The sequence below is a fragment of the Mesoplodon densirostris genome, chromosome 2 (assembly GCF_025265405.1).
Source record: "Mesoplodon densirostris isolate mMesDen1 chromosome 2, mMesDen1 primary haplotype, whole genome shotgun sequence".
NCBI classification, from domain to species: Eukaryota; Metazoa; Chordata; class Mammalia; order Artiodactyla; family Ziphiidae; genus Mesoplodon; species Mesoplodon densirostris.
Window position 1 is genome coordinate 150,425,269 of NC_082662.1, and position 25,894 is coordinate 150,451,162.

The 25,894-nt window shown below is 40.3% G+C and overlaps 1 long non-coding RNA gene across 2 annotated transcripts in view; it reads right to left on the minus strand.

Moving 5' to 3' along the window:
* The window catches only part of LOC132484517 (uncharacterized), a 51,957-nt gene that overhangs the window by 19,311 nt on the left and 6,752 nt on the right, over positions 1–25,894 (minus strand). The window contains exons 3-4 of one of the 2 annotated variants that reach the window (XR_009531211.1): positions 11,400–11,472; positions 7,250–7,353 (exon numbers count right to left, since the gene is read on the minus strand). This is a non-coding gene — a long non-coding RNA (uncharacterized LOC132484517). The remainder of the gene's footprint in view (positions 1–7,249; positions 7,354–11,399; positions 11,473–25,894) is intronic. The other variant, XR_009531212.1, reaches the window with a different exon arrangement.

Genomic DNA, 25,894 nt, shown 5'->3' on the forward strand with positions numbered 1-25,894 from the left:
TTATTCACTCACTCATTCATTCATTTATTCAGTTAACGCTACTCAAGGACTCCCTATGGGCTAGGCATGTACTGTTTTCTGGAATTAAAATAATGAGTCCAAAAAGGGCACCATCCCTGCCTGTATGGAGCTGAGAATCTCTACACCCTCCAGCTGGTTGCTTATTCAGGATTTATAGATGAGGATTAACTTCCTGCAAACACAGACAAGAATGTGAAGATTGCCATTTTTTTTTAATGTCGGAGATGGCCATTTTATAAATATTCCCATGTGAGAGAATATTAAAATTGACTACATGGGCTTCCCTGGTGGTGCAGTAGTTGAGAGTCCGCCTGCCAATGCAGCGGACACGGGTTCGTGTCCCGGTCCAGGAAAGATCCCACATGCCGTGGAGCACCTGGGCCCGTGAGCCATGGCTGCTGAGCCTGCGCGTCTGGAGCCTGTGCTCCGCAACGGGAGAGGCCACAACAGTGAGAGGCCCGCGTACCGCAAAAAAAAAAAAAAAAAAAAAAAATTGACTACCTGCCCTAGGTTACATGTGTTTGCTTAGAGTCCTTGATGACTTCAAGATTAATGAAGCCCAACATATATACAATGGAATATTACTCAGCCATAAAAAGAAATGAAATTGAGCTATTTGTAATGAGGTGGATGGACCTAGAGTCTGTCATACAGAGTGAAGTAAGTCAGAAAGAGAAAGACAAATACTGTATGCTAACACATATATGTGGAATTTAAGAGAAAAAAAAATGTCATGAAGAACATAGGGGTAAGACAGGAATAAAGACACAGACCTACTAGAGAATGGACTTGAGGATATGGGGAGGGAGAAGGGTAAGCTGTGACAAAGCGAAAGAGCGGCATGGACATATATACACTACCAAACGTAAGGTAGATAGCTAGTGGGAAGCAGCCGCATAGCACAGGGAGATCAGCTCGGTGCTTTGTGACCGCCTGGAGTGGTGGGATAGGGAGGGTGGGAGGGAGATGCAAAAGGGAGGGGATATGGGAACATATGTATATGTATAACTGATTAAGTTTGTTATAAAGCAAAAAAAGTAAAAATAAAATTAAAAAAAAATAGCTCCTTAACATTCATAATCACTAATATTAAAATTTGTAAATATAAAACTTTGAATCTTCAAAATAAAGTCTCCAATTCCCAAAAAAAAAAAAAAAGATTAATGAAGCCCAGAAGTTAATTAGAGAGGCTGAAACTCAAGGAATCCCTGGTGAGGAAAATAAGGGTTATCTGATTTCTACATAAGGCAGAAGCAATGACAGAAATTGAGCTCCTGTCAGGAAGGATCAAGCATTTAAGACATAGTTTAATAATGTCTGGGGATGCTAGTAGTTTTGGCACATTGGCCAACAGTGCCAAATTCCTGAGTCAAGGTACTAACCAGCCATCCACTATAAATGACAGAACCCGTTATGTGTACCAGGACTTCAATGCCTGGAGGGGCCAGTAGGCTGTGTACCAGGTGTGGAGGGTCAGGTCTATTAACAGATAGGAATATTCTTCACTTACACACCCAAAAATATGTTTTCTCCTATTGGTAGATCTTTCGGTTTTTGCCCCTTCTGATAGAGATATAGATATAGGAAGTATTTCACTTTCCACTTTACCATAGGAGAAACAACAGCCTGAGGGCATTGATGAGTATCTGGTGTTCAGCCTCACTCTGGGGGAGTCCTGTGGAGTGGCAGGGCCTGTGGGACCCTGGAAATAACATGCCTTGTCTATTGGGGCAGCAGTTATTCCGCTCCTGCTGATTGTTGCTGTGAAAGAGGGCCCAGTAGTGCCAGATATTTCATTTTTTATAGAGAAGCCAGAAATCAGGATTTTTCTATGAAATCACCTGATATTTAAATCTTGGCAACTAATTCAAAAACTTTTAAAAAGGAACAAAAAACTCTTGCACCAACATTTTTAATAGGGTGATCAATCATCCTTGGTTGGTCCATGACCAAGGTATTTCCTATGGCATGGGCCTTTCAGTGCTAAAACAGAGAGAGTCCCAGGAAAACTGACATAGTTGGCCCTTCTAGAATGTGGAGGATAAGGAAAATATCTCTAGAAGCCACAGAAAGTCTGTAGGTGGTCAGTTTGTAACCGCTGATGATTAGGACAGCAAACTAGAATAGGATTCACAATGTCACATTTTCAAAGGAGGGGGAAGATATTTGATGAACAGAGAATGACTATGTATATCCAATTACCCACTTCTGCTCTCCCCACAGTCCACATCTGATGGCCACAGTCAGGTTAGAAACTACTGTAGTAAACTGATTGTAGTGCTATAGTGTTCTTTTTTTTCAACTGCTTTTCCAAAATTTGTTCAACCAAGGAACATACTTAGAGAGAGGGAGATCCAGAGGGTAAAAGAAAAGGCTGACTTCTCTGAAAAGATACAAATAATCAAAGAAAATGTTGGAAGTGTATTGGGAAGTATCTTGGGCCAGACTATTTTTATTCTACCTAAATTTTATAACTAAAAATAAAGGTTAATTTGTCACAAGTTTTTCTTAAAAAATTTTTTTTGATTTATAGAATATTATAATGGGAAAGCAACTTTAACACCATGTAGTCCAGGACTTCCAATATAAAGTTGGGGAAATTGAGGCCCAGCATTCCATAGCTAGTTAGTGGCAGAATGGTTCAACCTGCAGCTGTTTGGAATGGTGTAGATGGGTGTCAATGACGTGATAAGGGAAGGCAACATGGCTTCTCTAAGATCCAGTCCTAGCAATTAAGAAAGTTTTATGGCAAAAAGAAAAATAACCATTAAAATCTAAAAACAACAGAAGTTATTTCAAACTCTGACTTTTGTTTATGAAATTAAAAGATAATGAATCACTAAATGCTCATATCGTTGAAACTCAATGTAAATTGCATAAAATGAAGGACAGTAAAATGGAAAAAGAATTCTCTATCAAAAAGACTACTATGGGCCTCCCTGGTGGCGCAAGTGGTTGAGAGTCCGCCTGCCGATGCAGGGGATACGGGTTCGTGCCCCGGTCTGGGAGGATCCCATATGCCGCGGAGCGGCTGGGCCCGTGAGCCATGGCCGCTGAGCCTGCGCGTCCGGAGCCTGCGTGTCCGGAGCCTGTGCTCCGCAATGGGGGAGGCCACAACAGTGAGAGGCCCGCATACCGCAAAAAAAAAAAAAAAAAAAAAAAAGACTACTATATTGTATCTGGGCCATTTCATGTGCACAGTACACATTTCAAACTAAAAATCTATGATTTGCAAAACAGACAAGGAAGTTTAAAAAAAGTCTTTCCAACCATCATTATATACTGGCATAGTTTAGTTTCATTAAGTTCTAAATGCATCACTTCTTCACAAAAGAATTCTCTTTGAAGTCAGAGAATGAACTCTGTGGTGAGGATATGCCCCCAGGCCCATATGAGCAAGTAAAAACAAGGCTGATCTTTATCTTATTACATTGGCATGCTGCCCCAGCCAAAGAACTTACTGGTGTTATTTACAGTCACAAAGAGGTATCATTAGGGTCCAAAGATTCACAAATTCCTTGTTTGAATAAGCAGAATCCCCCTCGCTTCTTTTTGAGACAATATGAAATCCACAGTTCATCTCTGACACCTGTTTGTATTAATTCCTAGGAATCTCACAGAGTAGAATACAGACAATGGCCCAGTAGCTTGAATGTCACACCAAAAGACCACAAGGCCAACCTATGTTTCTTGCAGACTCTAAGAAGCTCCTACAGCCCGGAGGTCAGTGGTCACAATGTCTTTATTGTGGGTAGAGTGCATGTAGCTGAAGCCCACTTAAGCATAAGCTTGGTGAATAGTTCAAGGTCAGAATGATCCTGGTCAGAGTGACAGGCCAACACTTGATGAGTTTATGGTTAATGACCAGACCCACAGCTGGCCCAACACTTACCATTCCCCTCCTGATTAGATCCAGGAATGCAGTGAGAAGGGAGGGGTATGTTAATTCTTGATAACCATTTGGAGGTTGACGATATAGGAAGAGGAATCAACAAAACACAATTATAAAACATTGTTTTGGTGTTCAGGCCAGACTCCCTTCCAGGATAAATCTCTAAGGGGGTGATTTAGGCACTCTATTTCAGAGACGTGTCCTAGGAGTGTTGTTGCTGTGTGTGTGTGTGTGTGTGTGTGTGTGTGTGTGTGTGTGTTTAAGCTTAAAAAAACAAATATTTATTATCATACATAATTTCTGAGGGTCAGGAATCTGGAAGTGGCTTAGCTGGGTGGTTTTCTCCTATGGTCTCTCATGAGCTTGCAGTCAAAGTGTCTGCCAGGACTGCAGTCACCTGAAGGCTGGACTGGGGCTCAAGGGTCTACTTCCAAGATGGTGCACCATTGGCTCAAGATGGCTCATTCACATGGCAACTGGCTGGAGGCCTCAGTTCCTTCTATTTTGCCTTCAACCTGTCTGTGGGCCTGCTTGAGTGACATGACAAGACAGATAGCTTCTCTCAAAGTAAGTGGTCTAAAGAGAGGAAGTAGGACTGTAATTAACGTGGCTTTTGGAAATGGGTTTTTGAGTTTATACAGTCTTGGTACTACTAAGGTGCTTCGTTTCTTCATGCCTGTAACAGCCACTATAGTTGGCAGTAGTGTGGACTTCACAAGAGTGACAAACTTGCTTTAACGTGGGAAGCAGATGAGTCCATGCTGGAAGATGTGGAAGGTGGGAGATAGCTCTGGCAGTGAAACCAGGAGAAGTCTTAAATAAATGACTATTATACATGGCTGAAAGCAGTGGTAAATTATCCTTTTTTAACATTTGGGATAGAAGGATTTGAGCACGTGTTTAGCCCAAACCTTCCATTTCAAAGATGGCAGTTGAGGGCATGAGAAGGGTAATTTTACATAAATATTTCAGAGTATTTAAAAGAGTCATCTATCTTTAATTAACCTTTGTTTGTGGGTAGATTATTACAGTAGAGTATAGATAAGCCATCTCTGGAGTTTCCAAGCTCATTGGGAACAAAGACAAGGTAGTGGCTGGCAACAAGGAAACCAGAACTATGATTCTTAGCAACCTTTGAGTCATGTGAATCTGAATGCAGAAAGAGATCAAGATTATAAACCTAATTCTCCCACACATGAGTGGGACAGTGGATTGTTGGGAAATTATAAAGAAAGTTTCTTCTTCTGAGACTCAAAGCTTTTAGAAAAATTAATAGAAAATCTTGGGTAACTTACTTAACCTTGCTCAGACCCATTTCCTCTTCTATCATGAGGCTGATGATAGCAACCCTGTAGGATTATTGTGATGATTAGAAATAATCTATACTAAGTGGGTGTTCAATAAATGGTAGCTGATTTTAAAATATTATTATTACCATCATATTTTTTCTTCAAGGCATTAAGCTCATAACCAATAGGCTAGGAGAATTATATCCCTTTGGTTCTCAAAACTGCATCAAGGTATCTGAAAAGTGATGGTGGGAGAAGGGGGAGATGCTCCAGTTTACTGCAGCCTTGTGAGGTAGTGTTTCCCCTGAGACCACTTGCAGCAGAATTACCTGGTTGTTTGTAAAAAATTCAGATTCTTGGATCCTGCCACAGATCTACTGAGTCAGTATATCTGGGTTTGGAACCATGTAGTGTGCTTTTAAAACAAGCAACCCAGGGCCTCCCTGGTGGCGCAAGTGGTTGAGAGTCCGCCTGCCGATGCAGGGGATACGGGTTCGTGCCCCGGTCTGGGAGGATCCCATGTGCCGCGGGGCGGCTGGGCCCGTGAGCCATGGCCGCTGAGCCTGCGCGTCCGGAGCCTGCGCGTCCGGAGCCTGTGCTCCGCAACGGGGGAGGCCACAACAGTGAGAGGCCCGCATACCGCAAAAAAAATAAATAAATAAATAAAATAAAACAAGCAACCCAAATGATTCCTATGCCCACTAAAATTTGAGAACCACAGCAAAAGATGTTTTGAAACCCTTATGGAGCTCACAGAAGGCAAAGCAGCTGAATTGATCTTAATCAGAAGTTTCCAACTTTTAAAAAATTATGTACCCCATCAATAAAACCTTTTGTATAATGTAATCCTAATGTTTGTATCTTTATACTTCTATTCATAAATTATTTACATGTACCTCTATGCTAAATATCCTATACATTATAAAACAAAATAGAAATTTTTAAAAAGATGATATAAAAACTTTTTGGAGCTTCCCTGGTGGCGCAGTGGTTGAGAATCCGCCTGCTGATGCAGGGGACACGGGTTCGTGCCCCGGTCTGGGAAGATCCCACATGCCGCGGAGCGGCTGGGCCCGTGAGCCATGGCCGCTGGGCCTGTGCGTCCGGAGCCTGTGCTCCGCAACGGGAGAGGCCACAACAGTGAGAGGCCCGCATACCGCAAAAACAAAACAAAACAAAACAAAACAAAAAAACTTTTTGTATAAATTTTAGTATTTTCATCCCATATCCTAGTGGATCATATGGTATATCCTTTGGGATTCATACTCCCTAACCTGGAGACCAGCAGCTAAACCAGCAGTGGTCCCTATGGTTGTGTTTATTCAATCCCTTATTAAGCAAACATTTACAGTGTTCTTTCCAAATGCCAAGCCTGTTCTAGGCTCAAGGGCTCACTGTGAGTGATCATTTCCTTCTGTCATATTGAAGCAGTAATAACATCACTACCTCACCGTGTCTAAACACTTTGTTATTTCCAGGTTCTGTGGTTCAGAGCGTTCAGCTCATCTCCTCCAGGCAGTAGAGTGGTGCTGAATCTAGTTCAAGGCTATATTCAAGGTCACAAATATATAACTTAGAATATTTGGGATTGGGGGAAAGTCCAAGACAGTCATGGTAAGCCACAAGTAAAGGGGGTAAAGCCCTCCCTGAATTAAACAGAGCACCATCTTTGGGAAGGTTGTGTGGCACTGTGGAAAGAATACTGCATTTAGTTCTGGAAGAGCTATACGTCTGGGCTTCATTCCTTACTGGCTGCATGACCTTCTGTAAATTATTTACCCATTGAGTTTCTGTTTGCTCCTTTGTAAAACAAGGATAATAACACCTTTTCTGCTTACTTAACACAATTGCTATCACAACCAAACTCTTCTCATCTTTGATAATAATCCTGTTGAATGCTAGGCTTGATCAATCAGTTGTCAAACACTATGTATTACTGAGTGCCTGATGGATATTCCAAAGCATCACCAAGTAAGTAGAATTTCACTTTTCCTGATTTTACTAGAACAAGCAAGTTCTTATTCTTCTGAATTTAATAACTACTCACCTTCCATCTGTCACCCTTCCACTTCCACAGAGGTTAAGAGAAGTGACTTCAAAGCCTGGCTTTGCCACTTTGACATCCCATTTCCTTAAACATAGTTCCCTCATCTGTAAAATGAGGAAAATGATATTTACCCCCTAAATTACTGTGAGGGTTAAATGGGATAATTTATGTAAATGTTTGGTACAATTGGAACATAATACAAATTGAATAAATGATTGAAGAGGTGCTCTTTCAACAAATATGAAGAGGTACTCTTTCAACATTTTGGTAAATGCAAACTACAACTTGATACATCCATTCAGAAATGGATTTCACTTGGTGATTCTGAAAAAAAAAGTGATTTGACCTTACATCTTTTATATGATTAACCTTCTTACCCTGGTTACTGAGGATGAAGTTAAAAGATAGATTTAAGATTCAGTTGTAGAATGAATAATGAGTAGCTTGACAGAATGGAACTTTTTACTATGTTTTAGACTGGTCTAGATTTAAGAACTGCCCCAAACATGAAGACTTAATATTTACTAGAAATAAAAATAAAAGGAGGGCTTCCCTGGTGGCGCAGTGGTTGAGAGTCTGCCTGCCGATACAGGGGACATGAGTTCGTGTCCCGGTCCGGGAAGATCCCACATGCTGCAGAGCGGCTGTGCCCGTGAGCCATGGCCGCTGAGCCTGCACGTCCGGAGCCTGTGCTCCACAGCGGGAAAGGCCACAACAGTGAGAGGCCCGCATACCACAAAAATAAATAAATAAATAAAAATAAAAGGAAAAAGTATTGCTAATAATCTTATTACAGTGAGATGTGATCACGAAGTAATGAGCTGGTAGTCTATACTATGTGTCACAACAAAGCTTTGATCCTGACTTTTAAATTATGTGATACAAACCTTTCCTTATTATTTAATAACGGTGGATTTTTTTCTTGTTATACAAGCTATTGACATAGCTTAAATCACTTACTTAATGACTCATGATGTAATAGACTGGCATTTCCTTCATCCTTACTTATACAAAGATGATTTGATTATATAGGCACACTTAGCTGTTCATAACTTACCTTCATAATAGGCCTGCAGTTTAAAAAAAGCCCAAAGGACAGACCAGTATTTGTTCCTAAGTGAATTTATATGCCAGTTTCCCTTAAATGGCCTAAGTATAAACCTAATCTTTAAAACAAGGGTTCTTCTCCTCTTGCCTGAGTTTGAGGTTGATCTTCTGTTTCTAATTTCTCTTGATATCTTAGTCTGCTTTCCTGATCATTGTAGACTCACAGGAGCACAGGGTATTTGAACAGTGAAGAACCATAAAGATTTTCTGTCTATTTCCTCATTTTTTAGAAGTGAAAACCATGACCCAGGCAAGTCATTCATTTTCATCAGCTTCAGAGTAGAGAAGAGACTCCAAGTCAGGACTCTCAGCTCTGTTCCTGGTTTATTTCTCCTCAACTCAGCTTCTTTCAGTTTCCCTGACTCTGATTTGATTGTTTTGTTCAAATGTATAAAAGTGTGGTAAAATCAGATTAATCTGAAACATGGTGTTCATTTCTTTCCCTAGAACAAGCCTTGATGTGTGAGTGGAAACACTGGTATTTCCAAGTTCTAACCAGTGAGGTGTGGCAAACTGGGACATGGATGAGTCCCGGGTTCTGGCTGTACTCATCCCATTATATCTTTAGTATTGTGATTCTTATAAATTGGGTATAAAATTATCTACATTGTTAGTGAATATTCACATTGAGAAATCATGTTTATTTCTCCTTTTCCACTGCAGTGTGACTTAGATGAAGTATTCCTTAGTGAATTAATTACACTGGAGTCCCCCAATCAACTTCAGGATTTTACATATTCTAAATAGATTTTTTAAAACCTAAAGTATTGATTTATAAATCAGATACTAAAAAACCAAAACTCATTATTGAACTTTAATTGAAGAGAGGTACTACAGATGCTAATCTGATATCCTGGGAGTTGTAAATATTATATAGTAATAGTATATTTTATATTGTTGAAACAGAAAATCTATTTAACACAAGTAAAAGTAATAAATTTAGCAAAAAAAGAAAACTAGGTGTATGAGTGTGGCATCAGAATAATGGAAGACAGGCTCCCAGAATTATCTGTGTTATAATTTACTGGTGTATATTCATGTATTGCTTAAATACCTTTCTTAAAAAAAATCACACTGTTTCAGGACACAGAGAACTACAATTATATCTGGGTACTCAGTTCATTAGCATCTTTTCACCACTGGCCTTAATCGGTTTTACATCAGTAGGAGTTAAGAGCATGACAGAAATCTAACAAGTGTATGAGGATCATCATGTGGCCTGATTTTAGTCAACAGAGAACTGAAATTGTGCCAGTTCACCTGAACCTGTGGCCACATTCTGTGTTTACTCAAAATAGATCATGCATTTGTAGTAGTTTCTAAGGAATTGTTTTAAATAAATAACACTTACAGGAATTGATTCTCTTCTCAAATGCACATTGAGTGATTTTTTTTTCAACTGACTTAGTATAAGAAAAAAAAGTAAGAATGAAAGACAAATTATTTTTATTTAGAGCCCTTGATAACAAACATCCTTTCAAAGTAACTTTATCCTCCCTTTGTTCTGTGACTTAAATTTCTAAAATGGTATATGTTGATAAAAAGCCATGTTCTGGTGTATGTTTCTCTTTCCCTTCCTCACTTTTGAGCTCAGCATAGCAATGCATCTACCAGCAATACAGGCAGAAATTATTTTCTCCTTCAATTATTCCCACCCCAAGGAGGTAGACAAGGTACTCAAAGTAAAGAAAAATATAAACCAGATCAGGAAAGGACCACTGAAAACTTTGCTGAATGAAATTGGTTTAGGAAAGAAACAATATCCGAAATGTATTTGTTTTGGGGTTAAAACATTTTCTTTTCTGTGTATTCATTCATTCATTCTGTGTGAGGAAACTACCCTGGAGGCCAGAGACACAGAAATGGAATGCACACATCTAATGTTCATATTCAAGAAGAGGAAGCAGATGCATACACCCAAAATCATAGTTCAATATAAAAGTGCTGGAATGGAGATAGGAAGAGAGCTATGGGGACCCATGGGATTGACCACCCCAGAAAATGGGAGGCAGGAAGGCTTCTGTGAAAGGGTCCATGGGACCCTTGAAGCATGAGCAGAAATTTGCCAGAAAGAAAAGGGGTTGGAATTCCAGAGATAGAGTTAATAAAATGTGCAAAGTCCCTGAGAGATAAAAAGCTATGGTACCGGGCTTCTCTGGTGGCACAGTGGTTGAGAGTCCGCCTGCCGATGCAGGGGACACGGGTTCGTGCCCCGGTCCGGGAAGATCCCACATGCCGCGGAGCGGCTAGGCCCGTGAGCCATGGCCGCTGAGCCTGTGCGTCCGGAGCCTGTGCTCCACAATGGGAGAGGCCACAACAGTGAGAGGCCCGCTATTGCCAAAAAAAAAAGCTATGGTACCTTGAGGACAGTGAGAACTCCTGTACTGCAGATTAGGAGATAGGATAGGACCAGGTGGTTAAGGATTTTATTCACTATAGTAGAGAATTAGGACTTTATCCTGAGGGCAATCAGGGGCTGATAAGGATGTTACCAGGCAATGAAGCATGTTATAAACCATGGCCATTTAAAAATAAAAACATAACTAAGGAAAATTGGGAGGAAAAAAGTAGAAAATGAATACCTGTGCTAATTTCCTCAACTTTCATAGGAAAGGAGTCAATAGGTATATCTAAAAGTCAGTCAGAAAACAGAGGCCATCTATATTGTCTAGTCATTCCAGGCAACCTCTAGAACTGAATATAATGCTAGAGGTAACAAATATCAGGAGACAAAAGACAGTAATTTAGATAGAAGGTTCTATGAGAATTCTTCTCATCCTTTACAGCAAGAAGTCAGTACATATGGCCCAGAACTGATAAATCAAGAAATAGAAATTAACAGCAGAACTTAAAATAGTTGCCTCTGCAAAAGGAGGCTTGTCTGGAAAATACTTTCTGTTGGTTCTGATACCTGGAATCCCTTGTATTAGGTACAAAAGGCAAAAGGAGCATAGCTGCTCTTTCCTTCTCTTTCATCACTTTCTCCAACAGAGTATTTACTGGAGAAAATAAAGGGTATTACCTTTACAAGGCAGCTTCTTACCTCCTCTCTTAGGAGAAAGTCTCCAAGGGGATGTTTATTACTTTTCTATTCTAGGGTCAGTCAGTCTTCAACCCTATAATGAGAAAAACAGCCTTTAGCCCATGCACTAACGATAAAATATAGGCTCTTAAAGATTTCAATGAGCTTAAAATAATTAGTATTATTGTCGCTTCTCTACTTTAGATACAGAAAACCTAGGGAATAAGAAATGTAAGGCCAGGGCTTCCCTGGTGGCGCAGTGGTTAGGAATCCACCTGCCAATGCAGGGGATACGGGTTTGAGCCCTGGTCCGGGAAGATCCCACATGTCGTGAAGCAACTAAGCCCGTGCGCCACAACTACTGAGTCTGCACTCTAGAGCCCGCGAGCCACAACCACTGAAGCCCGAGTGCCTAGAGCCCGTGTTCCACAACAAGAGGAGACACCGCAATGAGAAGCCCACGCACCTCAACAAAGAGTAGCCCCCGCTCGCTGCACCTAGACAAAGCCTGCGTGCAGCAACAAAAACCCAAACACAGTCAAAAATAAAATAAGTAATATAAATAAATTTTTAAAAAAGGAAATGTAAAGCCTTTAATCATAAGTTAATTGAGAGAAGACTATTAGTCATACCATAGGTACTAAATTAACAACTTAATTGTTTTCTATTTCTTCACCACTTTTCATGATTACAGAAGGTTCAAACCTTATTAAAACTGTCTTAATGGCTTAGGATAGAAAAAATGTCAGGAAGGTTTTAACTTTCTCTTAGAAACAAAATCTTTGTGACAAAAATTCAAGCTAATTTTTTAGAAGCCACATTTTAAAAAATTCAACAACAACCTGCTAGAAGATTATGCTACAAAGAAAAGAGTCAGTATCCCTACAAAAGGAAAAGGTCATGGCATCCATCATTCCTCAGACAAAAAGAATGGCATCAATTGCACTATACACAAAGCCAGTTTTAAAATATTCCTCATGGTAAGATCATCTACAAAAAAAATCAAGGCATAACCAATAGGCCTTTCTTCTTCTCATGCAAAAAATTATATATATTTATGAGGCCATATTCTATAATACTTAAATGTATACGGTTGACTCTATAAGATCTGGGTTAGAAGCTCAGCTCTGACACTAACTGGGTGACCTTGGAGAAGTCATTTGCTCTAAGCCTTGGTTTCTTAATAATACTTGTTTCACAGGGTTGTGGTGAGGATTACCCTGAAGAACTGATGTAAAGTACTTTAATACAGTGGATAGCACAATGTTAGCTATTCTAAGTAGTATTTTATTTATTTAACAGAAATATCTCCTATTTTTAAAAGAACCCTTTAACAGAAATATCCCAGGCTGGCAGTTAACTTTGAATAAGTGAAAAATCAGAATTTTGTTTAGTTAGATGCTATGGATCCAATAAGGGATACCTAAACAGTGTCCTAGAGAAGACATCTAGAACCCAGGAGGCAGGCTATGACATCACCCCGCCCCTCGCTGACGGCATGGTCTTTATCGGGGCCATCTCCTTCTGGAGGTGAGCCTCTTCCCAGGAGTGCCTTTTCATTGAGAAGCTGTTTTCTGACAGCAAGAAATAATTTGGTTGTCATCCATTAGAGTGAAAAGAGTGGTTATGTGATCAAGGGTAACTCTTACAAAATACTTTATAAATCCAAATGCCAAATGCCAACAAGATTTTTCTTTGATGGCTTTATCCTACTAACATGTCGACAATTCCAGGGTCAGGCAGTTTTCTCTGGGCAGAAAATGGAGGTGGTGGGGCAGAGGAGGTATGGAAAATAACACACTCACATGCAGACAAGACATGCGATGTGCAAAGTCGAAAATATCTGCTATTTGTCCTTTTAGCAGGAAAAAGTTTCCCAACCCCTGCTGTACAGTCTAAACACTAAACTTTGAGAAACTCTGCCTTAAGGACTTCAAACTAGAAGCAATAAATGAAAACCCTGATTTGTGCACAACTAATGATGTGACCATGTTCTTTTAGTCATGGTTCTGGGATATTGAATAGAAAAGGATATTTTCCTTCTTGCATCTATTTGCTTGAATTATTTATATTTATAGATTAAGTCATTCAAAATTAAATGATCGATTTATTGGGTGGCACTGAGTTGTCATTCAATCAGAATCATGTATCATTTGTTCTATCATTGGGGTTGGAACTCCGAACAGGAACAGGAACTTTCTTGAAGTCAAAAGCCTTCTGGGTCATGCAGCACTTGAGTGTTACCACTCAGCCACAATAACACCCCCAGGCGAGGAGAACAACTCAAACTCTCTGAAAACCAACTTTTCCCATGCTTTTGGCGTCAAACTTATTTTTGTGGAAAAACCTGAATGGAACCTATGTGGGCTGTTAATGGTCCGTATCCTACCCAGCGTGACTATTCAGAATTCTCTCTGCAGAAGTATTGACATGGTTGGTCAAGTCTGCCCGAGACTGCTGACTATGTAATGAATAAGGAAGCACATTCTACCTTCTAAAACCTGGGGTGAAAAGTCTGAATCCTGAACCCAGCTTCCTAAACGTTTTCAATAAAGAACTGTGGACCTATATTCTATTTGATTATGATTAAAGCAAAAATGGGAACTGTGTGCAGGCAAGTGTCGCTACTTTGAAACCAACAAAATTCTTTTCCCACAATGCTCGCATATAATATGTCCCCCCAATTTTTTAGTGTTTACAAACAGTGTAAGCCAAACATTTGTCCCAGTAAACAAGTGAATACAATGACTGGTAGTTTTCTCTTTTAAGGGTTGTGTACAGAGTAGTAATGTCAGGGTTATAAACACGATGAATAAAAACATAAGTATTCTTAAAGTGACACACACTATTCCCTCTCCATTGTTACCACTCCCAACTTCAATGAACTTAATTTTAAAAAATCACTTTTTGGATCTCTACTATGTGCCAGGCAATAAGGTGGGTACATTGATGCACAGAACAGGCATCTTCTCCTGTAAGAAGACAATGAAATTTGAAAGTGGATATACAGATGTACATATTGACTTATTCATTTATTTAGCAAATAAATTTATTGAGCACCTACTACAAACCAAGCACTATTGCAGGTGCTGGGAATTTAGCAGTGAAAAAAATCCCTATCATAAAAAGCTTACCTCCTAGTAGAGAGAGATAGATAATAAGGAATATAAATAAGCAAAATTAATTAATATAAAGCAGAGAAGAAAATAAGGATTGTCAGAGTTGGGGATGCAATTTTAAATAAGGTGATCAGAGAAGGTCTCACTGGTAAGGTGTCATTTGATAAAACTGGTAGAAATGAGAGCGCCATGTAAATATTGGAGGTGGGAGGTGTTCCAGGTACAGAAACTATCAAGTGCAAATGTCCTGAGGTAGGAGGGAACTTGGCCAACCTAGAGGAATAACCAGGAGGCCAGTGTGACTGGAGCAAAAAATTTTAATTAATTTTGAAAATGAAAAAAATTTTCATTAATAAAACTCTAGAAATTGCCAAGTTAGCCTAAGACATTACCAAAAAAATAAGCAATATAGTTTAAAAAATTTAAAGACAAAAGTGAGTGTCTTTCATTTCGAAGTAAAAACTGATTTCTTACTGTCCACGATAAACAAATAAAATGACTGATATAAGAGAAAAGAAAAGCAAAAGGTAGGGAGAGTCTCTAAAATGAAGAGTTTTTCTGGATTCTTGGCCAGCTATTTTTAAAGGGAAATGATTTTTATAATATTTAGGAGTAATTCGGATACAATTGATCTTTTTTTCAATAAAAGCTATTTAAGAGCTGTCGAATCTTTTATTCTACTACGTAGTAAATTTCAAAAAGACATTAGAAAATTGTTCTATGAATTAACAAGTCACTGTTTTATGAGTTATATCTAATTAATATAATATTATGAAGATTTCTCTAAGTAAATCAAACTGCTTCACAAGATTATCTAAAGCCCTACTGGAATGTTAAAGAAAAAATTATTCATGATACTTGTTAAAGACAGTAAGGAAGACTTTATTCAAGGTGGGCTACTACAATGGGTTTTTTTTAGTAGGGAAGAGACATGGGCTCCCAACACAAGGAAAAGCCAAGGAGCAGAGAAGGGGGTGGGAGTAGAGAGCAGGGGAGGATTGGTGAATGGAAAGGTACTAAGAGGAAACATGAAGGGTTCAGGATTCTTGCTGCAGTCAGGCCAAAGTGATGAGATACTATGTGGGGTGGACGGAAGATGAGGAAAATAATCAGAAATAGTTTATAAAGGCTAAGGTTTCCTTTTTAATCCTTCCCTTAATTCACATACTCAGCTGACCAAGTCTTGTACAACTAAGAATGCCTTTGTGGTAGGGGGGACAAAAAAAAAACACTAAGAGAACTTCACTCTGGTTCCTGAGTCTTTTGCTACATGACTTTGGATGGCACAGTTAATTATCTGTAACAAGATCTCCAGGAAGATAAACTTAGGTAGCTAAGTTGACTGGTACATTGCAAATACTCAATATTCAAATTTCCAGGCCTAAGTTAAAAAGAGCAATCAAACCTACCAGCTGGGGTGAATAAGGGGGTGTAAGACAGTGGTCTTCAAACTGGGGTGCCCATAACTTAACTGGGGTATGTGTGGACACACAGACACACAGACACACACACACACACACACACACACACACACATACTTTGGAGGGTTTCACAGGCAGGGACTGTTTGAACAGAATCCGTGTTCAAATCCTGAACTCCCACGTGTCCTCTCATAACATTGGTTTACTGAAGAGAACACTGCGGTGGCATGGCCCGTGTTTCCCTTTTTCCACATCCCCTTTCCCAACCAGAGGCCCTGCCACCACTTTACAAAAGAAAGTGAAAGCAAAGCCCCACTGGGCAAATAACCTTTGTGTGTTTGCTCCAGGGGTAAACAACTCCAGGCCACAAACCCAGGGACCATGAGGGAATGGAGATTTCCTGAGGAGATTTCTGGAGAGAGAGAGCAAAGCAAAGAAAGACACCAGAAAGCTCCAAGCCTTCTCTCTCTCAACTTAATCTCAACTTGAATTAAGGAGTAACATTGCACAGACATGCATTTAACCACATTTACTTGCAATAAAAAAGATAAAAATGAAGTCAGCTTTCTCCTGACCAAAAAAAGAATCATTCTACTTTGGCCAGATAGTTTGCTCTCTCATTTTACAATGAATAACGTCTGACCTGAATGAGGCAAACCTGCAACTCCAGGATTTTGAGGAAAGGTATTTAAAGAATGAAGATGTTATAAAATAGATTCTTTGTACAACATGTTCAGATGTTGACTTGATAATGCATAAAGAGATACAGAGTTTTACAAAAAGTCTTTTAAAGCTTTTGAGAGCAGAAAGTTTGAAGGCCAGTGGTCCAAGGAACTTAAGGAAAGAAGTTCTATGCCAATCTATACCCATGCTTAGAAACAGGTCTTCTGACAGAAAAGGTGATTTTGAATGCAGTTGGATTGTTCCCAGCCTGATCCTCAGAAGCTTTTGTCCATCCTCGGGAAAGGACACCTGCAGTAGTACCGGGAAACAATAACCTGGGGCCACATTACCCAGACCTCATAGTCCACTGTAAGGTGGACTATGACACAGTGAGGAGTGAGGTACTACGCTCATGATGGTGTGCATCTCAGGAGTCTCAGGGCACTGGCTATATCTGAAACTACAAGGCGCCAGAGAGACCAAAGAAATTCCAAATCACTTGTTTGACAAACCTTGGGGACTTCCTGCAGCAGTTGCGAGGGGATTCGGTGCGGGGGGGGGTCTCTCTATTTCTTCCAGTTTGTGGGATGATCATCTCATTGCTGGTCTCATGAGCCCATTGGGTGTTGTCTGGGGAAAGCAGGGAATTCTTTAGATAAATTATCTAGAATTTATGAAATATGAAATCCCTTTCTTCACTGTCGCCACCTCCAGCCTTCCTCTCATCCCAATTAAAAATATGAGGACACTGGGCTTCCCTAATGGCGCAGTGGTTGAGAATCTGCCTGCCAATGCAGGGGACACAGGTTTGAGCCCTGGTCTGGGAAGATCCCACATGCCGCAGAGCAACCAGGCCCGTGAGCCACAACTGGTGAGCCTGAGCGTCTGGAGCCTGTGCTCCGCAACAAGGGAGGCCGCAATAGTGAGAGGCCCGCGTACCGCAATGAAGAGTGGCCCCCTTGGGCTTCCCTGGTGGCACAGTGGTTGAGAGTCCGCCTGCCGATGCAGGGGACACGGGTTCGTGCCCCGGTCCGGGAAGATCCCACGTGCCACGGAGCAGCTGGGCCCGTGAGCCATGGCCGCTGAGCCTGCGTGTCCGGAGCCTGTGCTCCACAACGGAAAAAAAAAAAAAAAAAAAAAAGAGTGGCCCCTGCTTGCCGCAACTAGAGAAAGCCCTCACATAGAAACGAAGACCCAACTCAGCCAAAAATAAAAATAAAATAAATAAAATTAAAAATTAAAAAAAAAAAAAGAAAAGTATGAGGACACTGAGACCCAGGGAAGGTGAATTGTCAAAGTTTCTGAAGTAGTGCCTGTTCAAGCTGGGAAAGGCACAGAGAACTTTCCATTTCTGTCTTTGCCTAGTCTGTACTCAGCTCTCCTAATTTCAAGTCCAGAATTTTAGCCACAGGCTAGACACTACTGGAAATAAACTGTCTCAAAAGGGCATAACTTTCTTTATATTTTCCTCAAGTTGTTTTTTATGTCATTTGGCTAAGAAACAGAATTGGCTCCGATTTGGGCAGGAAGCTGGGTGTGAAGTTGTAAGGGGTCCTGACTCACCAGGTGCATCACTCCACTTGAGTAGCAGCTTGTCTGCCAACAGGGCAAGCCCCCTGCCCCTGCAGGAGATGGTGGTCAGGATATGTCTGGACTGTGTGATCAACAAGGACATACTACTGTTTTCCTTCTTTATTCCCAGTGAAATATCCTTCCCTTTGACAGTGTCACCCATTGCAGGGACTGTGGGATACCTGTGGGTAACAGAGGCCCCATTTGCTAAAGGAAAGAAAATCCTTAACTCTTTATATTGAGAATTTCATTAAGGATTTACAGTCTTGCTTGGCAAAACAGAATAATGAACACAAACTCGATGTACTCACAGAAAAGACCAACCATACAGCCTCCAACAGAAATTTGCCTATAGACACTAGATTAAATTTGAAGACTTACACATCATGCGGTAAAAGAGATTTGTAAACTTCCTTGTCAAGGACCCCTTTCTATGGGGTCCATTGTTGTATCACATTTCTGCCAAGTTCACATTTTTAACCTCCATCAATGTAATATGGTTCTCTTGGACACCAGCTTCTTCCAGACCTCTGGGGTTACATACATTGAATGACCTGACAAGATCTTCTTTTTTTTTTTTTTTTTTTGCTGGTTAAAAAATATCTTTTATAAAAATGAATAGGGCCTCCCTGGTGGCGCAAGTGGTTGAGAGTCCGCCTGCCGATGCAGGGGATACGGGTTCGTGCCCCGGTCTGGGAGGATCCCATATGCTGTGGAGCGGCTGGGCCCGTGAGCCATGGCCGCTGAGCCTGCGCGTCCGGAGCCTGTGCGTCCGGAGCCTGTGCTCCGCAATGGGGGAGGCCACAACAGTGAAAGGCCCGCATATCGCAAAAAAAAAAAAAAAAATGAATAGTTTTCCTACATACAAGTGATATTGAGAGAAAAAATAATTAAACAATATCTCAAAAGAGCAAAACAAAAATAAATAATTAGGAATCATCTTAAGAGTGAATGATAAGATCTTCTGAATCATTTTTTTTTTTTTTTTTTTGCGGTATGCGGGCCTCTCACTGTTGTGGCCTCCCCCGTTGCGGAGCACAGGCTCCGGACGCGCAGGCTCAGCGGCCATGGCTCACGGGCCCAGCCGCTCCGCGGCATATGGGATCCTCCCAGACCGGGGCACGAACCCGTATCCCCTGCATCGGCAGGCGGACTCTCAACCACTTGCGCCACCAGGGAGGCCCCTGAATCATTTTTAAATAGCCTATATTTCTCAAATAGTTGTTTCTCATCCAATCCAGCTTACCAGCACACTTTATGACCTAACATACCTCCAAGTATGACTTCAAAAGTGGATGGAGACTCTCAACTCTTCACAACCTAATACTTCAAGCAACACTGCCAACTAATTGGAATTGACATCTAAATTGAAGTCTATTTGCAATTCGAGGGTTAGATTAAATCACTAGAAAATCTATTTTTGAGAGGTTTTTTTGAACGTCCCAAGTCTTATGCCCAGCAACCTAATGTCACATTCCCAAAGGTGATGTTCTTTAGATGACTCCAAAATTCCATCTCTCTGTTAAAACTACGCATTAGAATTCTAATTCCCTCTCTGAGTTTTGAATTGCTGTCAGGAAATATCTTTATGTGGAGGGATGAGGGACAGCTTATCTATTCCCTGTTGTCTTTTAATTTTTTGAAATGAGTATACCTTTGGTTTCCTGAATTGTCTACTAAGTTGGCCCTTAGGAGGGGCCAAACTGGCGGTCCAGTGGTTAAGACTCTGTGCTTCCACTGCAGGGGGCGCAGGTTCGATTCCTGGTCAGAGAACTAAGATCCCGCATTCTGCGCAGTCAAAAAAAAAAAAAAAAAAAAAAAAAAAAAAAAGTTGACCCTTAGGATTCTAGTTTGATTTGAGTTTAAGGCCAGCATATATGTTCATATTTTATCCAATTATATCCTAAAAATAAGGGATCTAAAAAGTAGTCATTGCCTAGTTTTTATTAAATTTTGACAGACTTGCTTGAGAACTGTAAGATCATGGACTTGTAATGGATAAACACTCTGGAAAAGTAATTCCAAGTCTTAAATACTTTTTAGGATTTCAGAACCTAAGGGGAAAATCTTAGAGTTGGTAAAAGAATCAAATATATCTGGTTCATTATTTTACCAAGTGTTCTCTTTAGAACAGAAGACCATAGGGGTCCTGTGATAAATTAAGTTTGGAAACCCTGAATCCAATGTCCCACTCAAAGATTCACAAGGCACATTAGCATGTTAAAGGCTGTAAAAAGTCCTACAGCAAATAGATAGGCCTCTCCAGCGCGCCCAAGCCAAACTTTTGGAGAGCAGTAAAATTTTGTTTTCTGTTCAAGGAACATCTATTAACAACTCTTCTAAAGAACATACTTTAGGAAATCTCAGCATATGGAACCTCTTGCCTCAAACCAGACACATATTTTAAAATGTGAAAGATGACCATCCTTTATAAAACATCTTCAGGTCTTCACAACCTCTGTCTTGACCACAGGGTCAAGTTCTTTGTCTTATCGAACTCTCTCTTGCAATGATTCAATCCTTTTATCTCATCTTTTTCCTTCTTATTCTCTCTTGTGGATATGGGGAACTCATTAGCTTTTTCCTTATGAAAACACTCCACAAAGCTTTTTTTAATGCAAATATGATAATGTTCCTCCCTAGATTAATATCCTTCGGCCACTCCCCATTGCCTTTAAGACAATTCCAAACTCTAAAGAATAAGGAGTAAGGTAACTGCTTCTCTTCCCACTTTCATTTCGTTGTCCAGTCTTCTCCCGTCTTACTCCCTCCCTATCATAATCTACCCAGGAATCCTCAGACACACTTTTTATTTTGCATATGCTTTTTAAAATGTCCTTCCCTATCCACCAGCAAAACTCATACCCATCCTTCAAGTCTCAGGTCAAACCGCACCTCATGAGGTTTCTCTGGTCGCTGCCTTCACAGGCTCACCTGCTCTTCTTCCAGACTCCCATAGGGCCTGGAACCTCCCTCACTCCCTCAGCGTTATTACAGTGATTATAGTCACTTATTTCATTGTCTGTCTCCGACTCTACAGGATGAAAACTCACCATAGCGCCTGGTATACAGTAAACATGTAATAAACACTTGTTTAATGAATTAATTTATAAACAAGCAGACATAAGAATTTGAGATCAGCTTTTCTTTTTCAGTAAAGAACCACTGGATCTTACTTTACCAATCCTACCCCACAATCTTTCCCTGTTTTTCTTAGGAACCTCTCTATTATCTCCACATCCCTATCAGAAGGAGGAATCCAAAACTAGACCCCGTGTAGTATTTTATGTTATCTGGGGCTCAAAGTTCTTTCTTTGGGGTGAATCTATAATGAATTTGATTTCAAATTTCCTCTCAATTTTTGGTACTTCTTCCCATAAACATTTTCTTTTCAGAGTAAAAACAGGAAATTAAAGTTAGAACTTTGGTGGGTATATAAAATCACACCCTGGTTTTTATCACACTCTGAATTATGGCTAAAATCTGAAATTAGCAATAATTTCCGATTTCTTCCAGAAAATAAATTCTCCCAACAGTAACATTGCTAAAAATTCTCAAAGATGTAAACCACATTGACTGGGTTATATATTACTTTATAAATCTCTTTATTAGAGGAATATGTCTCAGGCACTAGGGAGAATAAATGAATGTTAAAGGACTTTAAGTTCCTTAAAGGATTATAGTACCTTTGGAGTTAGGTATATAACTCATATTTGAATATAAAAGATTAATAACCTAAAGATATTTGTATGCTTTATCTAAAGACTAACTATTGCAAATGATGATTACCAAGAATATGAGCCTACTTTGTTGGATTATTATGGAAAATAAATAAGAAAATATTTTCTTCAGCCATATGTAGGGCAATATAATTCAGAACCGCAAACACAACTATGCATCCAAACATAGCATTACTGAATTTGTCAAAACAATTACTAACAATATTTCTTCTATTGTGCTCTGTGGCCAGAAGAATTCGAGAGTGGGACATTAATAAATCTTTTCAATTATCAGCACTCCCTGGGAAAAGTCCAACTTGAGAAAATATGCCAGGAATGTAGCAACTCTGATGACAATACACAGGCAGCAGTTTAAGTAAAGAAATGGCATGGGGACAGCCAGGACTGTTGGGTGGCAAGTGATGAAAAGCCAAGTCACCTAGCTTAAGAAAAAAAGAGAAATTAATTGATTCATATAAAAAGTCCAGGCATTGACTTTAGCATGGCTGGATCTAGTGGCAGTATCACTGCATAACCAGTTTTAATTGCTTTTGAACTGTGTAAATGCCTAGGTTCCTATTTCCTAAAAATTGGACATCCTGAATCCATGGAGCCTCTTGCTCATATCACAACGGTTACCTCAAGTTCAAATGTTCTCTTTGTGTCAATTAGAACACACTAGATTGTGAGAATATTCTTAGTTAACAGCATGTTGAATGAAGTTTTACTTTTCATCTCTATATCTGAGCTGAAGTCCCAAAGCTGAGAATAATAAGAGACAATTGCCTCCATGTTCTAAAGAGAGTGCCTGACACATCCATGGCAGACTTAGTAAAAGAAGACACATCAGTCCAGTATCTATGAAACTCTCACTTCCAGCTTCTATACCACAAGACCGAATTGTGAAAGTTGGTTGAAGAAAGTCAAGGAGAACAGGAATTCAAAGGAGCAGAGAGGTTTTGGCTTTTCTTCCACTTCTTCTCACAAAGACAGAAAGCTACGCTACCTCCTGACCTGCCTCATAAAGACAGCAGGAGGGGAGATACGCGCCTGCTTCCCAGCAGAAGTGTAATTTATCAGATGGTGAGATGAGAAACATAAAGCAGAGTAAGGAAGTGATGGGTGTGGGTGTGTGTCGCTCGAAATAGGGTAGTCAGGGAAGCCTCACTGATAAGGGGACATTTGAGCAGAGGCTTAAAAGTGAGGGAGCAAGCCATGCAGATGGCTGGGGGAAGAGAGAAGAAGAGAAATAGGAAACTCAAGGGCCCTTGGCAGAAACATGTTTAACATGTTCTGGGGTGCAAAGGAGGCCAATGGGACTGGAGAGAATTGAGCAAGAGGGCACACGACAGGAAAACAGGGCAGAGATTAGAATGGGCAGAGATTACTCTCTATGCAATGGGTAGAGAGTAAAGGCAGAGTGAGAAAAAGATCACACCCCCTCCTCACGCCCACTGTGGGCGCCTGAGCCTTGGATCAGGCCTGGGCTGGGGGTGGGAAGGCCAGGGGAAACTCTGAACTACATGTGAGATTAGATGTAATTGGATTAGAGAATTCAGTGTAAGGTTTTGATTTAGACTGAAATGTATTTGTCTTTAATACCTGAAAGTAAGCCTTAAATACTAAAAAGTGACTAAAAAACTATAGGATCTATCTGAAGGGTTACCTATAATGAGAGAATCCATATTTGAAGGTTAGAGAAAAATAAACCCATTCCCTATTTATAACCCCACAGAGTTTACCCCCATTCAGTAAACTGATTATTAAAGAATCAAAACATTTACAATCCATCTGTGAACTCACTGTATACAGCACATGTTTTACACTTTATTATGTGTAAACTCAGTAAACATTTGCAGTTAAACATCAAGTAGGCTAATATGCCATTTGGCAGAATAAAAATGATGCGGCATTAGATCAGTGGTCAGATAAGAGAAAGCTGAGGTAGGGCCTAAACTTCTAAATTGCATAATTCAAAACTTGAGGTTATTTGTAGAGTTTACATGTGGCCTCCTGACCTTTCATCAGAGTCACCTACAAAGGACTTACTGTGAACTTGTTAGATAGGATCAGTAACCAAACAGTCTATGACATAGAAATGATGTTTGCTGCTTGCTAGTTTCAAATGTGCAGCATAGGTTCCAGGAAATATAAACATCTGCAGTATTGTAAAATGAAATAAATTGGACAGAAACAGAATAACATGCAGGAGGGACACTGTTGCAAATAATGGAAATCACTAAACTGGCTATTTCCACTTCCACTTTTGGCTTAAACAAGATGGAAGTTTGTTATTCTTTCACACAGAGTAATTCTAGAGTTTGGCAGACCAGAGCAGGATGGCAGCTCAAAGGTCATCATCAGAAGCTAGGCTCTTCCTACAGCACACTGCTCTGGCCATCCTCGACTTTTCCAAAATGGCTACTTGACTTCAACCCATCACATCTGCATCCCAGTCAGCAGGAAAAGGAAAGGCAGAAAGGTACTCCTTTTTCCTTGGAAGAGCACTTTTATGAAGTCCTCACATTTCAGTTTACCATAACTAGCTGCAAGGGAGACTAGGAACTGTGGCCTTTAGCACCGTGTTTCTAAGGAGGAAAAGGAGAATGGATGGACAACATAGGCAACCAGCCATGTTTGCCTCCCCTTGTTTCTCTTAGACACCTGTTTACGGAGTTAGGTTAATGCTGTTTATCAAGAAGGGCTACTCCATTTCTTAGGTCTGCCTGCCAAATTGGTGTGTCTGCAGCTCTAGGTACTGGTTACATTGTGCTTCTGATTATTCTTCGTGGCTAATTCCACTAGCACCAAAGACAAATTTCAGTTATATAACCTATCAATATCCTCTCTGTTGACCCTTCCCCTAGATGAATTAGTTGTGCTAGCTGATTCATTTGTCTCCTATGGAAATTAGTCATAAATCAATTTAGTAAACATGTACTGAAAGGCAGGGGGTGGTGGTAGAGCAGGGGTAGGCTTCAGATCAGACTCTCCTGGATTGAACTCCTGGCACCAACATTCAAGTAACATGACTTCAGGCAAGCATCCCAACATCTCTAAATTCCCATTTCCTTACCCATAAGAATGCTAATATGTCTTCTTGAGGCTGTTGTAAGAAGTGAATAAAATAACATCAGAAGTGACTATATGCCCCTATAACAGTCAGAATTGCTATTCCGTAATTCCCTCAAGCATCTGCTATGTGCCCGGCATCATGCTTGGCATTGTGGCTGTTAAAATCTGGAGAAGACATGCAAGAAGCGTGTGATATAATGGAGGAGCTTAAGAAACCCAGAAACAGGCTCTGCAGAGTAGGAGAGGCTTCTCGTATGTGCAACATTAGAATAATGAGACCTCCCTCGACTGATATCAAAATTGTGGATACATTACCTTCCAGAAAATGAAATGACTCAAACTGTTAAGAATTTGTGTGCTTGACTTGCTGTTTGGTGACTAATGTTGACATGTGGGCCATAACATGTAGGTAAACAGAGTCACATCAAAGGCTTGCAGTGGCCCCACTGATGCATTTTTCTGAAAAGTGACAGAGAAGTACCTACATGGTACTTTCTTGACTACAAGCTTTGTGAATATCGCGTATTATTTTAGGTTAGAATTTTAAAGCTAAAACGAATTGATCATCACACTACAAAAATTCAGGCAAAAGTCACTTCTTGTACATTTTCATGTCTTCAAAGCTCAAGGCAACAACAATAATGCATACCTTTCCCTTCTTCATTTGCTGTAGTGATGTGTTTTGAGGATCTCTACATGCCTGGCCCAGGGCAGGTACTGAAGATATGACGATGAACAGGATGGCATCTGTCCTCCCAAAGCATAGTATACAGATGGGGTGCCTACAGGTGGTACTTTCATTACTGTGTGATTCACGCTACAAAGAGGGGAGATGTCCCAGGATATTGTGTGAGTTCATAGGAGGGACAGTGGCCCAGCCTAGGCCCATCCAGGAAGGCTGCGTGGAAGAACTGAGTTTTCTACAGTTCTACACTGAGGTTTGGAGG